This window comes from Bos grunniens, chromosome 18 (genome assembly GCF_055505025.1).
Source record: "Bos grunniens cultivar Pamir isolate PY7600 chromosome 18, Bosgru_T2T1.0, whole genome shotgun sequence".
NCBI lineage: Eukaryota > Metazoa > Chordata > Mammalia > Artiodactyla > Bovidae > Bos > Bos grunniens.
The window spans coordinates 22249206-22263767 of NC_141182.1; the positions used below are offsets into that span (position 1 = coordinate 22249206).

Below are 14562 nucleotides of genomic sequence, written 5' to 3' on the forward strand. Positions count from 1 at the left end.
CCTCTTCCTTGGTCTCTAGTCTTGGATTCTTATAACTAGACTGTATTATTAATAAATAGCTTAGTGTTTTAAAAAGCAGAACAGCAAATAAAATAGCACACTTCCATTGTACTCCTGTCCTTCTCAAAAGGCTTTTGTGGCCCCTCATTACATGTGGGATAGATTCTACTTACCTGAACTTTCAGAACCTTCCATAATCTGGGTAAAATCTAACATTCTAATGTCATCTTACATTTCCCCCTGTTGAAATGGCGTCTTAGCCAAAAGGTCCGATTACTGGTGTCTGAGAAGATCCTGTCCTTTACTAATCTTTCAGCATTCTTATGCCTTACTACCTGTGTTTAATTTTCTACTTTCTTCTTCCCATTTTTTTGTGCCTTGGTCATGTTGGTAAGTATTTTTTAATTTTTATTTTGTCCTTCACACTTACACACCACTGTTTTATGTGGGCTTTAGTTTTCTTTTGTGTATTCTTAGTGTTCTTAGTTTTCTTTTGTGACCGTGTATGTTCTCTCCTTTTTTTTTTTCCACGTAGACAGTATAAATATTTGTTATGGATTGATTGACTTGTTGATTCTTCATGGTGTAGACATTTACTTGCTTGGGACAGGGGGATGGGGAAGGGTTAGTGTAGGGGCTGAAGCCACGTCTAGCTGTGTGATTTTTGTCCTTTTGATTTCTTGTGAAAGGACAAATTAACTATTTGCTTTGAGCAAGCTAATGCCGTGTTTTGTGGATTTAATGTTTGAAAAGGGCCCTTGGCTCGAAAGCCCTGGAGCTGAACTCCTTCCCCCCGTTTGCCAGGCTGGATGAGCTCCATGTCTGTACCGCCGCATCGCAGTTTGCTTAAGAGGGGGTTGTGAAATAGCGATGGAATTTGTCTGTGGTTTCTTGCCAGGGAGGAGGAGGAAGAAAGGATTTGGAGTAAATCAGACATGCAAATTAGCAAGGCCCATGGGCCTTAAGTAAATTGCACAATAGAGTCCAAAGAAATTCAGTTTGCCTTCCTTTCTGCTTTTCGTTTGTGCAGGATGTGTGTGAAAAAGGGCAGCTATTCTATATTTGATCTAAGCCAAAATTCTCAACTTATTGGCTCCAGGAGCCTTTTTAGACTTACACAGTCGACCCTCAGTATCTGTAGGAGGTTGGTTCCAGGCCCCCTCGCAGATACCAAAATCCATGTCCTTTGTATAAAACGGGGTAGGTTTTAGTTATAACTTACACACATCCTCCTGTATACTTTAAATCCTCTGTAGATTACTTATAATACCATATACAGGGTAAATGCTATGTAAATACTTGTTAAGTGAGTGAGTGAAAGTCGCTCAGTCGTGTCTGACTCTGTGACACATGGACTATACAGTCCGTGAAATTCTCCAGGTCGGAATACTGGAGTGGGTAGCTGTTTCCTTCTCCAGGGGATTTTTCCAACCCAGGGATCGAACCTAGGTCTCTCACATTGCAGGAGGATTCTTTACCAGCTGAGCCACCAGGGAAGCCCTTGGCATGTGGTAAATACAAATTTTGCTTTTTGGAACTATCTGGAATTTTCCCCCCCTGAGTTTTTTTTGATCTGTGATTGGTTGAATCCACAGATGCAGAACTCACAGATACAGAGGGCTGACTCTACTGCTAAAAGTTATTGAGGAACCCCAAAAGCTTCTATATATATTGGTATCATGGTAGGAACTAAAATTGAGAAATTTAGAAATATTAATTTTTGAAAAGATGTTTGCCAAATTGCAAAGTCTGACTAACCACGTTTTGTGTGTCAGATGTTTTCTCAAGTAAAAATGGTGTTCTGTGAAAAATTGGCTAGTTTAGTCCACAACTCAGTAATCACACAAGGACTTTTCTTTGAAACAGCCATCTCACTTTGAAGTGCTTTAGGTAAACGTCCCATTTTGACACACAGAATACTAAGAAGACAACTTACTTACTATACTTACTTTTGAGGTTTAATAAAGTTAATCATGTTTACTGCTTTAACAGGGGCATTCTCAAGTGAATGAATGTTTTTCTTTTTTCTCTTTTTACTGGACTGCATGATGTAAAGAACACAGTGACTGGTAGTGCGGTTTTGTGCTTTTGGCTTGGTTTGTGCCAAGGTACCTGAAACATCACCCACCATTCTTTTGAACCATTGGTGCAAATGTCAACACAGTGAAAAAAGCAAATAGTAGTACTATAAAAATAGTATTGATCTTGCAGATCTTTGGTTGAACCATTGTGCTAGAGCAATTAGGAAGACTGAAATGTTGAAAAATTCAAAGAATGGAATAAGAGTTTTATGAGTTTTAGCTTCAAGGCTGATTTCTTCTTCACTCTGGAGCTTTGGCTGAGTGAGGCAAGGCAGAGGAGAAAATTTCTCTCCTCTTCTGTGCTTGCTCTCGGCTGAGGGTTTCATTCCTTGGGCTTGAGCTTTTTGAGTTTAGGAAGCACAAGGAGATTCTCTATTTTCGGTAATTATTAGTATTTACCTTAGGTCAATTGATGGTGGTTTTTGTTATTAGAAAAGAATACATAAGTGCTATTTTTGAGATGAGTTCACCATAGGCCTTACTGTTTGGGACATTTTTGAAGGATTCTCTAAAAATAACATATTTTGGACAACATGTGAAACTTATTTCAGTCAGTTGGCCTCATTGACAAGCTTCTGATTGTTTTATTGGTTAGCTTGTTTGCTTCTTTCTTTTTTTTATACTTGGAAGGTAATCTTTCCATTTCTTGAATTGCTATCAGGCTGTGAGATCTCCCAAGTAGTATCATCCCATCGCTGGGGTGAATATGACCTGCACTGGAGACAGCAATGAACCGATCCTGTAAGAGAAGAATCCCAATTTTCCAGTTTCTTTTTTTTTTTTTTTTTAACTTCTTGGGTGGTTGGGGCACATTATTGAGACAATTATTACATTTACTCAAGAGTTTGTCTTTTCTATTAAAAAAAATTCCATCTAAGTGCCTCACGGTGAAGAGGAGGAGATTGTGTAACTGGAGTCTCCTCTTAACTGGTCTTTATTGTTGAAGAAGACTGGCCCCTTTGTGTCTCAGCTTGGCACACAGGAACGGTTTTAATTTAACAGTCCAGCTCCTTTAATAGATCAATTCTCCATTGTGTTTTGAACTTGTTGCATTCCCAGGGTACTCTCTGAGCTATGGGCTTCTTTGGAGAAATTGGGGTGGGGGTGGTGGTGTCAGGGAGGTTTAGTCATTTGGGGTATGATTTATGGTTTAAGCCTAAGCCTCCTTCCTTACTGTTAGACCGGGAAGGTAATTAGCGTATGTAAATAGCTGCTGTGTGTCAGATACTCTAGTAGATGTTCTGTTCATCCTCATCTAATCCTCATGGCATGTCTGATACATCCGGAGCCTATACACTTTCTCTCACCTCTGTTACTTCAAGTCATCATTTATCTCTCTCTTTTTTTAAAAAAATTATTTATTTATTTGGCTGTACTGGGTCTTAGTTGCAGCATGTGGGATCTAGTTCCCTGAGCAGGAATCAAACCCAGGCCCCCCTGCATTGGGAGTGTGGTGTCTCAGTCACTGGGCCACCAGGGAAGTCCCCATCATTTATCTCTTGATTGGACTTGCTTACCCCCAAATTGATCTCCCCACTTAAACTTTAAGAAAAAAATTATTTAATTTAATTTTAATTTGTGTGGCTGCGTTGGGTCTTAGTTGCGGCACGCAGGATCTTTTGTCGCGCCTCCCAGGCTGTTGGTTGCTGTGTATGGGCTTCTCTCTAGTGACGTGCAGGCTCCAGAGCAGGCAGTAGTAGTTGCATTGCACGGGCTTAGTTGCCCTGATTCTAGTAACCAGCACCCCGCCTGCCCCCCAGCCCAGGGATCGGACTCACTTCCTCTGCATGGGAAGACAGATTTCTTAAAACCCCTGGACCACCAGGGCCGCCCCGCTTCACTTCAGCTTTGCCCAGCCCTCTCCTTTATCATAGTCCATTCCCCACACATCGGGTGGACTCAGACTTTAAAAATGAACATCGAATTGTGTCCCCTCCTTACTTAAAGCCCCTCCATGACTGCTTGGCACACAGAGTGAAATCCTGCGTTCTGGCTGACCACGCCCCACGTGACTGGGCTTCTGCCCACTCCCCAGACTTGTCCACTGTGCTCAGACCTGCTGGGCTTCTTTCTGTTCCAGGCTGGTCTTCCTCAGGGCATTTGTACAAGCTGTTCTTCCCGCCTAGAACTCTCCCTTTAGATCTTTACTCTGAGCCTGGCTGCTGCTTCTTGTGATTTGTATCTTACCTGAAATGACACCTGCTCAGTGCAGCCTCTCCGGCCAGTCAGGCTGCAACAGTCTTGCTCTGTTTGTGTCGTTCATTTTATTTGTGTTAATTTACCTGGTGCAGGTGATGAGTGAGGCTCTACTATCAGATGGTCTGGGTTTCCGTCTTGGTTGGCCCTGCCGCTTACCAGCTGTGTGACTTTGGGCAAGTTACTTAACCTTTTGGGCCTTTAGTTTTCTCCTCCAGAAAATGGATATCATAATTTTATGTTGCTCCATTATGAGAATACAATAAGTCAAGACTTACAGTAGTTTCTGACACATTGTATACATTCAGGAACCATTGTTGCGCAGTTGCTAAATTGTGTCTGACTCTTTGTGACCCCATGGACTGCAGCACTCCAGGCTTCCGTATCCTTCACTATATCCCAGAGCTTGCTCAAACTCATGTCCATTGAGTCAGGGATGCCATCCAACCATCTCATCCTCTGTTGCCCCCTTCTCCTCTTTTTTTTTAAAATTTATTTATTTTTTAATTGAAGGATAATTGCTTTACAGAATTTTGTTGTTTTCTATCAGACATCAACATGAATCAGCCATAGCCCTTTTCTCCTCTTGCCTCCAACCTTTCTCAGCATCAAGGTCTTTTCTAATGAGTCGGCTTTTCGCATCATGTGGCCAAAGAAAACCCCATGAACCCAATGAAAAGGCAAGAACCATTAGCTATTATTTTATTAATGTGATCTCTTGTTGCTGTTGTTGAGTCACTGTCAGGTCCGACTCTTTGTGACCCCATGGACTGGAGCCAGACAGGCTTCTCTGTCCATAGGATTTCCCAGGCAAGAATACTAAAGTGAGTTGCCATTTCTTTCTCTGGGGCATCTTTCTGACCCAAGGATTGAACCCGTGTCTCCTGTGCCTTCTGCATTGGCAGGCAGATTCTGTACCACTGCGCCACCTGAGAAGCCCCATTAATGTGATTAGTGTTATGAAAATTATTTTATATATTTTTTACTTACTTGTTTGGCTATTTTAGTCTTACACTGAGTATATAAGCTTTATGAAGAAAGGAACTTTAGCTGTTACATTAAAAATGTACCCCTAGGGCCTGGAACAGTGGCACAAATCAGGACTCACTACAAATCTGTTGATTATTAAAATCTGAAAATCCTTATCCCTATTTTCCTTTTTAAAAAATATTTATTTATTTACTTCATTGGGTCTTAGTTATGGCACGTAGGATCTTTGTTGCATCATGCGGGATCTTTCGTTGCTGTGCACAGGCTCTTCAGTTGTGGCTCATGGGCTCAGTTGTTACAGCATATTGTGGCTTAGTTACTCTGAACATGTGGGATCTTAGTTCCCTGACTAGGGATCGAACCTGTGTCCCCTGTATCACAAGGTAGATTGTTAACCACTGGACCATCAGGGAAGTCCCTTTTCCTATTTTAGAAATTGTATAATCAGGGTTCTGCCAGGTAAAGTAACTTACACAAGGTTACACAGTTTCTAAGTAGCAGTCCTAGGTTTGCGGCTAACTCCAGATTCCAAGGGCTTCCCTGGTGGCTCAGTGGTAAAGAATCCACCTGCTGATGCAGGAGATGCAGGAGATATGGGTTCCATCTCTGGGTCGGGAAGGTCCTCTGGAGAAGAAAATGGCAACCCACTCTGGTAAGACCATATTCTGTCCATTACACCAGAATACAGAAGTGTAGATTTCTTTCCTTCAAAGTGTGTCATGTTGGACACATTATTTTCAGGTTGCCTTTTTATATAAATAATTCCGATGCTTCTCATGAAATGAATACAACCATTTCTGTGAATATGAAGGGTGAAGGCCAAGAGTTAAATCCAGAGGGAAGTTCAGAAAGTGAGATTACGCAAACCCACCAATTCAGGGGTGGGGCGAAGTTACCCAAATCCAGTCTTGGGGATGTGCAAGACAGTGACCTTGGGATTGGACTGCCTGGGGAAATTCATGTGCTTCGACTCCTTCAGGGAAAAAAATCTCTAAAGTCATAAACCCCTATTTCGGGCTCTTGTACTTCTTCTGTATCTTAGTCTGGTGAGGTGGAGACAGAAGTTGAGAAATACCAGTGTTGGCATCTGCAGCTTTCAGGAAATAGTGGACTTGACTCTGATTTTGCCCCTGACAGCATATGACAATGGTCCTTGGTCCATGGGGCTTCACTGACTCATTCTTTTAAGCAGCCTTTGTCTGTTTTTTGTTTGTTTGTTTGTTTAATTTTTGGTAAGCTATGCAAATAGTGTGAGAGTGCATGACACACAGGGTAAAATATAGACTTTGGAGATGGGCAGATCAAGGTTCAAGTTTCTGCTTGACCACTTCTAGGCTGCCTCTTGGCACGTTAACTTCTCTAAACCGCTGTTTGTTTATATAATGGGGATTCGCACGACAAGTCAAAGAGAGCCCCTGCCTCAAACATCTTGTGTCACGTCTCCAGTTTGGATCATCAGCCCTTTTGAGAATTTAGTAAAAGCTATGGATTCTCTCCTTGGAAATGTGCCCATACACCCCAAGTTTGGCATTTAATTTCATGGAATTCATGGAGCCTTTGAAACCCTGGTTAAGCATCCCTGCACTGGGATCAGGGTCCTTATGGTTATGGGGAGAGCCTGTGTGTGTGAGTGTGTGTGTGTTTTCCTTAGGAACTGGACCAGTGCTTCCTGTAGCTTCTTATTAATGTTTGTTGAATGAGGGAATTCAACTAATTTCTAGATTCCTTAATCACCTTGCACTTGATATTTGGTTTCCTCTGCCCTCGGGTGGGTGACAGTGCCAGCTTCGGAACTTTGTCCAGGCATGCCAGTAGTTACTACACTGTGGCAATAAATATCCGAGGCTGTGGTTTTGCCTTAGGTAAACTGTAGAAGTGGGCTCAGGAAACGCTTGGAAAATATCTCTGGTTTATAATAACACGTAAATGTCACGAGCCAGCCCTTGTGGGATGGTACCTGAAAGTATTTGGACACTAGATTGGGCCTGACCATCACAGTATGTGACATTTTGCTCATACATCTTAACTGGTGGAATGTATTAATAAAATCCTAGGGCCAGGAAGTCTTAGAGACAATTTCCTCTAATTTCTCCTAATGGGTTGAATGATTTGTCCAAGGTCACTCAACTGGTGTGGTGGCAGATGTCAGGGCATGTAACTCTCCATCTAAATTTAAATTCCCCCTCTAGGACTTCCCTGGGGGTACAGTGAATAGGAATCCACCTGCCAGTGCTGGGGACACAGGTTTGATCCCTGGTCTGGGAAGATCCCTCATGCCATGGAGCACTGGGGCCCGTGCCACACGACTAAGCCCATGCTCAAGAGCCCATGTGCTGCAACTGCTGAACCCCATGTGCCTGGAGCCCGTGCTCTACAACAAGAGAAGCCCCCGTGATGAGAAGCCCTTGCACCCCAACCAGAGAGTGGCCCCTGCTGTCCGCAACTAGAGAAAGCCCACGCACAGCAATGAAGCCCAGAACAGCCAAACATAAAAATTAAGTTTGAAAAAAAAATGTCTAAATTCCTCCTTTACCCCTCATCAAGTGGGTATTCTTCACCTTCTCTGAAATCAGTACTTACCATTGACTTCTCTGTGGTTTAAACAACCTTTGAGACTAAATGCAGCCATGTTAATGCTGAATAAACAGCACTGTGTGAAATTGGCTTATTTATGAATGTTTATTCCCCTCCTGCTACCCCAGATGTCAGCCCCACATGGACAGGAATCTTGTCTATTTAATTCAATATCTTTAGAGCCTTATATACATATTAGATATGTAATAAAAAGAATTTTTTTTTTTTTACCGTCTCGCACAGCTTGTGGGATCTTAGTTCACTGACCAGGGATTGAACCTGTGTCCTCGGCAGTGGAATCAGGGAACATGTGGACTGCCAAGGAAGTCCAAAATTTTGGTCGAATGAACAAATGAGGAGTTTCTCTGATAGTCCTTTGAATCATATCAGAAGAGTTGGGATTTCACCTCATTTTCATCAGTAATTTAGCAAACATTGACTGAACCTATGGGTATCAGACACTATATCAGGCACAGAAGTGAATGAGATATGGTACCTAGCTTCAAGAAAATCTAAACACAGAAATAACAAAGTCAAGAACAGCAGACCAAATTTGGCTGGCAGTTTTTTTTTCTTCCCTTTTCCTAATACAGTTTGAATGCGTGCTCCGTTATTTCCTGTGTCTTTTATTCACCTGCTTTGCTCATTAAACTGCCTGGCTTCTGATGGCATTTCAGTTCAGATTGTAGGTTCTGTTGATGAGTGATTTCTAAGTATGGCCGATCACTTTATCTCAGAAACAGCACACACATGGGCATGCGTGTGCGTGCTAAGGCACTTCAGTCGTGTCTATTTGCAACTCTGGACCATATTCCACCAGGGTCCTCTGGCCACAGGGATTCTCCAGGCAAAAATACTGGAGTGGTTTGCCATGCCCTCCTCCGGGGATTCTTCCTGACTCAGGGATCAAACCCGTGTCTCTTACGTCTCCTTCATTGGCAGGTGGGTTCTTTACCACCAGTGCCACCTGGGAAGTAGCCCACACACATGGGCAGCCAGATGCTGTCCCTGGAGATTTGGCATCAGTAGTGCTGGGCTGGGACCTGGGAGGCTGTGCAGAAAAGCAGTACCTCTCTAGACAGTTGCAATGAGCAGACAGTCTAGCTAGATACCTGTGCTTTACAGGTAAGCATTGAACATGAGTCCTTGCCTTAGAACCTGGACCTGTTATTCTATAGTAATCACATTTCCTCTTCCTCAAAGATATTTTTTTTCTCCCTCTTTTTAAAAAATTTTTAATTGGAGGATAATTTTTTTTACAGTGTTGTGTTGGTTTCTGCTGTACAAAAATATGAATCAGCTGTAAGTATACATATATCCCCTCCCTTCCACCCCTTACCCCATCCCACCCATCTAGGTTGTCACAAAGCACTGGGTTGAACTCCCTGTTCCTCAAATATTGTATGTTCTTTTCAGTACATGCTTCTGTTCCAGGGGGCTCTAGAACAATTAAATCATGTATTTTCTGTCTGTACTGCTGCTGCTGCTGCTAAGTCGCTTCAGTCGTGTCCGACTCTGTGCGACCCCATAGACGGCAGCCCACCAGGCTTCCCCGTCCCTGGGATTCTCCAGGCAAGAACACTGGAGTGGGTTGCCATTTCCTTCTCCAATGCATGAAAGTGAAAAGTGAAAGTAAAGACTCTCAATCGTGTCCGAATGTAGCAACCCCATGGACTGCAGCCTACCAGGCTCCTCCGTCCATGGGATTTTCCAGGCAAAAGTACTGGAGTGGGGTGCCATTGCCTTCTCCGATTTTCTGTCTGTACACTTAACTCTAAAAACTCCTTGAGATCATGTAGACAACTGAATGCAGACATCAAACAGATAACCCCTGAATGGTCAGAGCCCCATTTGACTCTTTTGTGTCTTTTCATGGGTGGGGGTTATCTCTTTGATTAGATGCTGGCATATAAATTGAGTATGCCTTGGTCACATGGTGACTTTCAAGAGTGAATCCTTTTTTTGTGGAACACAGGAGCTGGTTGTGTTGTTTTTCAGGATTTCTCTTCCTTAACTTGGCAGAAAGATAGCCAGGCCTATCTTGGCAGACCTGGAAATGGGTGAGCTGTCAAGGTGTTGGCAGTGATAGGCTCCTCTGGGTGGGACTCAGGGCATCCTACCAGCAAAAAGGAGAGGAGGCTTAAATGATTTCACATCTGGGCTTTACTTATTATACTTGCTGGAAGTGTTAAATTGGAGGTGACACAGGTAATTGCCAAGTGGGTTTCATTACCAGCCATGGAATAGATAAACGAGGTTCCTTATGTTAAAGACCAAAAGCAAATTAAAGAAAAAAAAAATTAGACTCCATTTGAAGTTAGAGTTCAGAAACTATAGATATGTTCACACATATCAAAAGTGTTTCAGTCCGCCGGTTAACTCAGTTCACGTGTCTCTGTCAGGGTGGGGGTTGTGGAGTGATGTGAAGAAAGGCTGTGATTGATGAGAACTGTAAAAGAGGTTAGGATTGCTAAGCAAAGTCTTTTTGTCTAAGATCAGTACATGTTGCCTTTGGACAGCACTCAGCTCTTAAAATTAATACCTGTGTTAGAGCTAAGATTTTTGACATTATCATCGACTGTATTTTACTGATGTATATATGACTAGTCTCAATAGGTTTCATTTATTAGTAACTTGATTGGTTTAATGAAAATATTTTTAAAAGGAGTATTAAAGCACAGCACCAAGACTTGAGGATCACATCACTGTATAATGTTTCATTCATTCAGTAAATATTTGTTGAATAACCACCTTGCACGGGGATACAGTGGTGAATAGGGCAGGCTGGCAAAGGATAAAGAAAGGGATTTTTGCCTTGTTGTGTTACTATATTCTAATAATCTAGCTTTGCATAAAATAGATACAAAATAATTATAGATGGTCCCCGACTTAACAATGGTTCAATTTAGGTTTTTTTATTCAATAAATTATGTGATATTCAGCACTTTATTATGAAACACACTTTCTGTTAGATGATTTTGCCCAACTGTAGGCTACTGTGTTTTCTGAGCACATTTAAGATGGGCTGAGCTATGATATTTGGTAGGTTAGGTATATTAAATGCATTTTTGACATGTTTTCAACTCACGATGGCTTTATCAGGATGTTCTTTCATCATAAGTCGAGAAAGATATGCCCTATGTGAAAGAAGAAGGGAAGATAGACTTGATCTCTTCTTTCATGGAGCTTACAGTCTGGTGGGAGAGACAGACAAAAAATAAGCACAAATAAACAGAATTTGTGATCGTGCCTGGAGTGAGGAGGCTGTTCTTGATAGGCTGGCCAGGAACGGGCCGGTTTGGAAAGAGACTGATGAGAAAGAGATAGGCTTGCAAAGTCGGGGAGGAAGAGTGTTTAGGAACAGAAGGAAGACCTGATGACAGGTGAACAGTGATGAGGGGAGGCTTGTAGTAGGTTGAAAACGTAGGTGGGGGCTGAATTGAGATAAGGAGTTTGGATTTTATTCTGTGGGCACTGGGAGCTGGGGGCCCATTGTGTGTGTGTGTGTGTGTGTGTGTGTGTGTGTAGGCACTCAGTCATGTCCAACTCTTGTGACCCTTTGGGATTTTCCAGAAAAGAATACTGGAGTGAGTTGCCATTTTTACCTCCACGGGATCTTCTGACCCAGGCACTGAACCTGCATCTCCTGCATTGCAGGCAGGATTCTTTTTGCTGAGTCACTGGGGAAGCCTTGGAGCTCATTAGGAAGGTAGAAGATTTTAATTAAGGGAATGATCTGATCTGATCTGCTTTTTTAAAGAGGTTACTCTGATAGGCAGGGAACCAGAGGAGGACCAGGAGGCGACTGTTGGAATGTGGTCAGTGAGAGGTGATGGTGGCTTGCCCGAAGGGCATAGCAGTGGAAATGGAGAGAAGTGGGTGGATTTGGAATGTATTTTGCAATAGAGAAAATTGTTCAGTGGTCTTGGAGAGTTGCATGAGAAAGTTGACACACACACATACACGCATTCTCTTTTCATGAACATTCTATAAAAAGTATTTGTCGGATTATGGGATTATTGGCCATAAGTGAGAAAACAACTGTTTTTGAAGTGTGGAGAGTCCTATAGAGGAGAAGGTGAACCGAGTGTGTTGCTCAGGGTGGTACACGGCTATGGGTCTGTGGGTCCAGGCATTTTTGACAGCCTGGATTCAAGGTGAAACGACAACTTACACTGTGTATCTTTTGGCAGATCAGAGCGTAATGAAAATAAAATCAGAAAATTCAGCTCTGGCTCTTGAAGGAAATAGGATTCAGAAGAGATTATCTCAAATCTAGTTTATGAGATAATGTGCCCTCTTATAAACACAGACATCGGTTATGCATTTGGAATGTCTGATTTATTCTTCTGGATTCTTTTTGACTGCTGTGAATTCAGTGATCCACTTGGGTAGTCTCTGTTACTGTGAAGTTTTAATAGGTAACAGTCAGAAACGGAGAGGGCAAACATAAAAGCGAACTGAAATGCTAATCGCTCGTACTCTGAAACCATTAACTCGAAGCCGGTTCTTCCTGGCCTAACGTTGTTGGAACATAAGACGGCAGAGAGGTGGAGTGTAACTTGTGCACTGGTCCTTTAGAAACATCATCCTCATGAAAAGCACATACACCTTCAGTTTCCAGGGCAGCAACCTTGGCTTTCCAACCTGCACGGCTTTGTGAAAGAGCTTGAAATTCCCACCGTCACATACGGATCAAAGGGGAAAAGTGAACACGGCCCTAATGCTGGAAGGAGCAGAGCAAGACGAGGAGTTCCTCTCGCTGGAAAGTGCAACCAGTGTTTGCTAGCTAATTTTGATTCTGGTGGTCTTAAAGTCACCCTGGATATAAGTCCAGATGGAGGTCATCTACTTTCACACATTTTACAGATGAGGAAACTAAAGGTTCATCCGACATTAAACATTAACTATGCGTGTACACGTGGCCCGAGGAAAATTGAGCAAGTGGAATTTTATAAACAAAATTAACTTTCCTTTATGCTAGATTTCACATAAACCTGATTGTCCATTTCAGGTTGACTCATTAGCAGATTGTTCATTTCAGCAGGTTAAATTTGAGACCTAATGTTGAACAGAAAAGGGAATGATATTGACAAGAATGGATGAGATTAATTTTATGATGGCAGGTGAACATTTTTCCCAGGCTTTTGAATTTTTCCTTCTCCTTGTCTTTCAGTTCATTTGTAGTCTGGTGTATTAACTAATCATATAAACATCTTTCATCTTGGACTACTAAGTGTGTCCCTAGCAGACTAGGTGAGTCAATTGTAGTTCAGTCAAGCCAAAAAATATAATATCAGAGAGAAGACAATTGAGTCTAGACTCCATATTTGCGTGATAAAGGTTCAGACCAGTCAGGGACACTGAAATATTCCTTGTTGCTAGTTTATGACAGAGCAAATCCAGAGATGTGTTATGCTGATGCCACGTGATTGGGTAATTCTAGAACTGGTCACTTTGCTTCCTGTCCCACTCGAGTCTCCTCGCTTCCTTTAGCATGCATGGAAGTTGCTTTAATCATGTCCAACTCTTTGCAACCCCATGGACTGTAGCCCGCCAGACTCCTCTCTCCATGGGATTCTCCAGGCAAGAATACTGGAGTGGGTTGCCATGCCCTCCTCCAGGGGATCTTGACAGCCCAGGGATCAAACCTGCAGCTCTTAGTCTCCTGCGTTGGCAGGCGGGTTCTTTACCATTAGCGTCACCTGGGAAACATGGGTATTTGGAAATGCCATGCTTTTGTTAAGAATAACAGGACTGGTGTGAAGATCAAGAAGAAGCCAAGTGGGCCATGTTTCCTTCCCATCAAGTAATGTTCTGCCAACATTTATACTGTATGTGCATTGAACTGGGAATCAGCTATAGAGTTTCCTTAGTTGAGGGAATTATAGTCTAATGGGTCTTCTTTACGTTTAAACCTTAACTAAAGTTTGTAAATTCTTTTTCTTTCATCTTGGCTCTTTCTTTACTCTTGACCTCCTTTTCATCTCTTGTTGTTGTTGTTGATTTGCTCAGTCATGTCCAACTCTTTGCAACCCCATGGACTGCAGCACGCCAGGCTTCTCTGTCCTTCACCATCTCCCGGAGCTTCCTCAAACTCATGTCCGTTGAGTTGGTGATGCCATCCAACCATCTCGTCCTCTGCCTTCAATGTTTCCCAGCATCAGGGTCTTTTCTAATGAGTCGGCTCTTCCCATCAGGTGGCTTTTAGTGTAAAACTGACCTTATACATGCTCAACCTCGGTCTCCATTCCTCTGTCATCCTGAAGAATACTTGGTATTGGAAGCCTTTTTTGTCTCATTGGGGTAGGTCCCTCCTGAGGAGTAGGGAGAGCTTGGGCATGTGTCTCTTACTTGTATATCCACTGTACTTGCTCAGTGAGTGTGCAAACACATTGTATTTTCCTAGTCAATAAAAGTAATAAGAACCAGGTGCTTGAATAAATTAATTACATGCCACATTTCATTTTGGAAATATTTTAGTCTAAGACTGCAGTACATTTTAAAAGCTATAATAGATCACTGTGATGAAAGCATCTTAAAATCTGTTAGAGCTGTGCACTTGTAAAATTATTCACTATTACCTGTGTTTTGTGTGTGTGTGCTTATTCACATACATACAAATAAATGAACATGTATATGCTAATTTACATAACATGTAAATAAAGGTGTTCTCTGAGCCAGGACTTTGTGTGCCAGCTTTTTCCCTGAATTAAATTTT

The 14562-nt window shown here is 42.3% G+C and overlaps 1 protein-coding gene across 12 annotated transcripts in view; it reads left to right on the forward strand.

Annotated features, from left to right (window-relative positions):
* Positions 1-14562, forward strand: part of FTO (FTO alpha-ketoglutarate dependent dioxygenase) — a 422958-nt gene that overhangs the window by 77364 nt on the left and 331032 nt on the right. For 2 of the 12 annotated variants that reach the window (XM_086350699.1, XM_086350697.1), the window contains exon 2: positions 9104-9143. The exons of the other annotated variants lie outside the window; for them this stretch is intronic. The gene's annotated coding sequence lies outside the window, so the exon portion shown is untranslated. The remainder of the gene's footprint in view (positions 1-9103; positions 9144-14562) is intronic. 12 annotated transcript variants of the gene reach the window in all.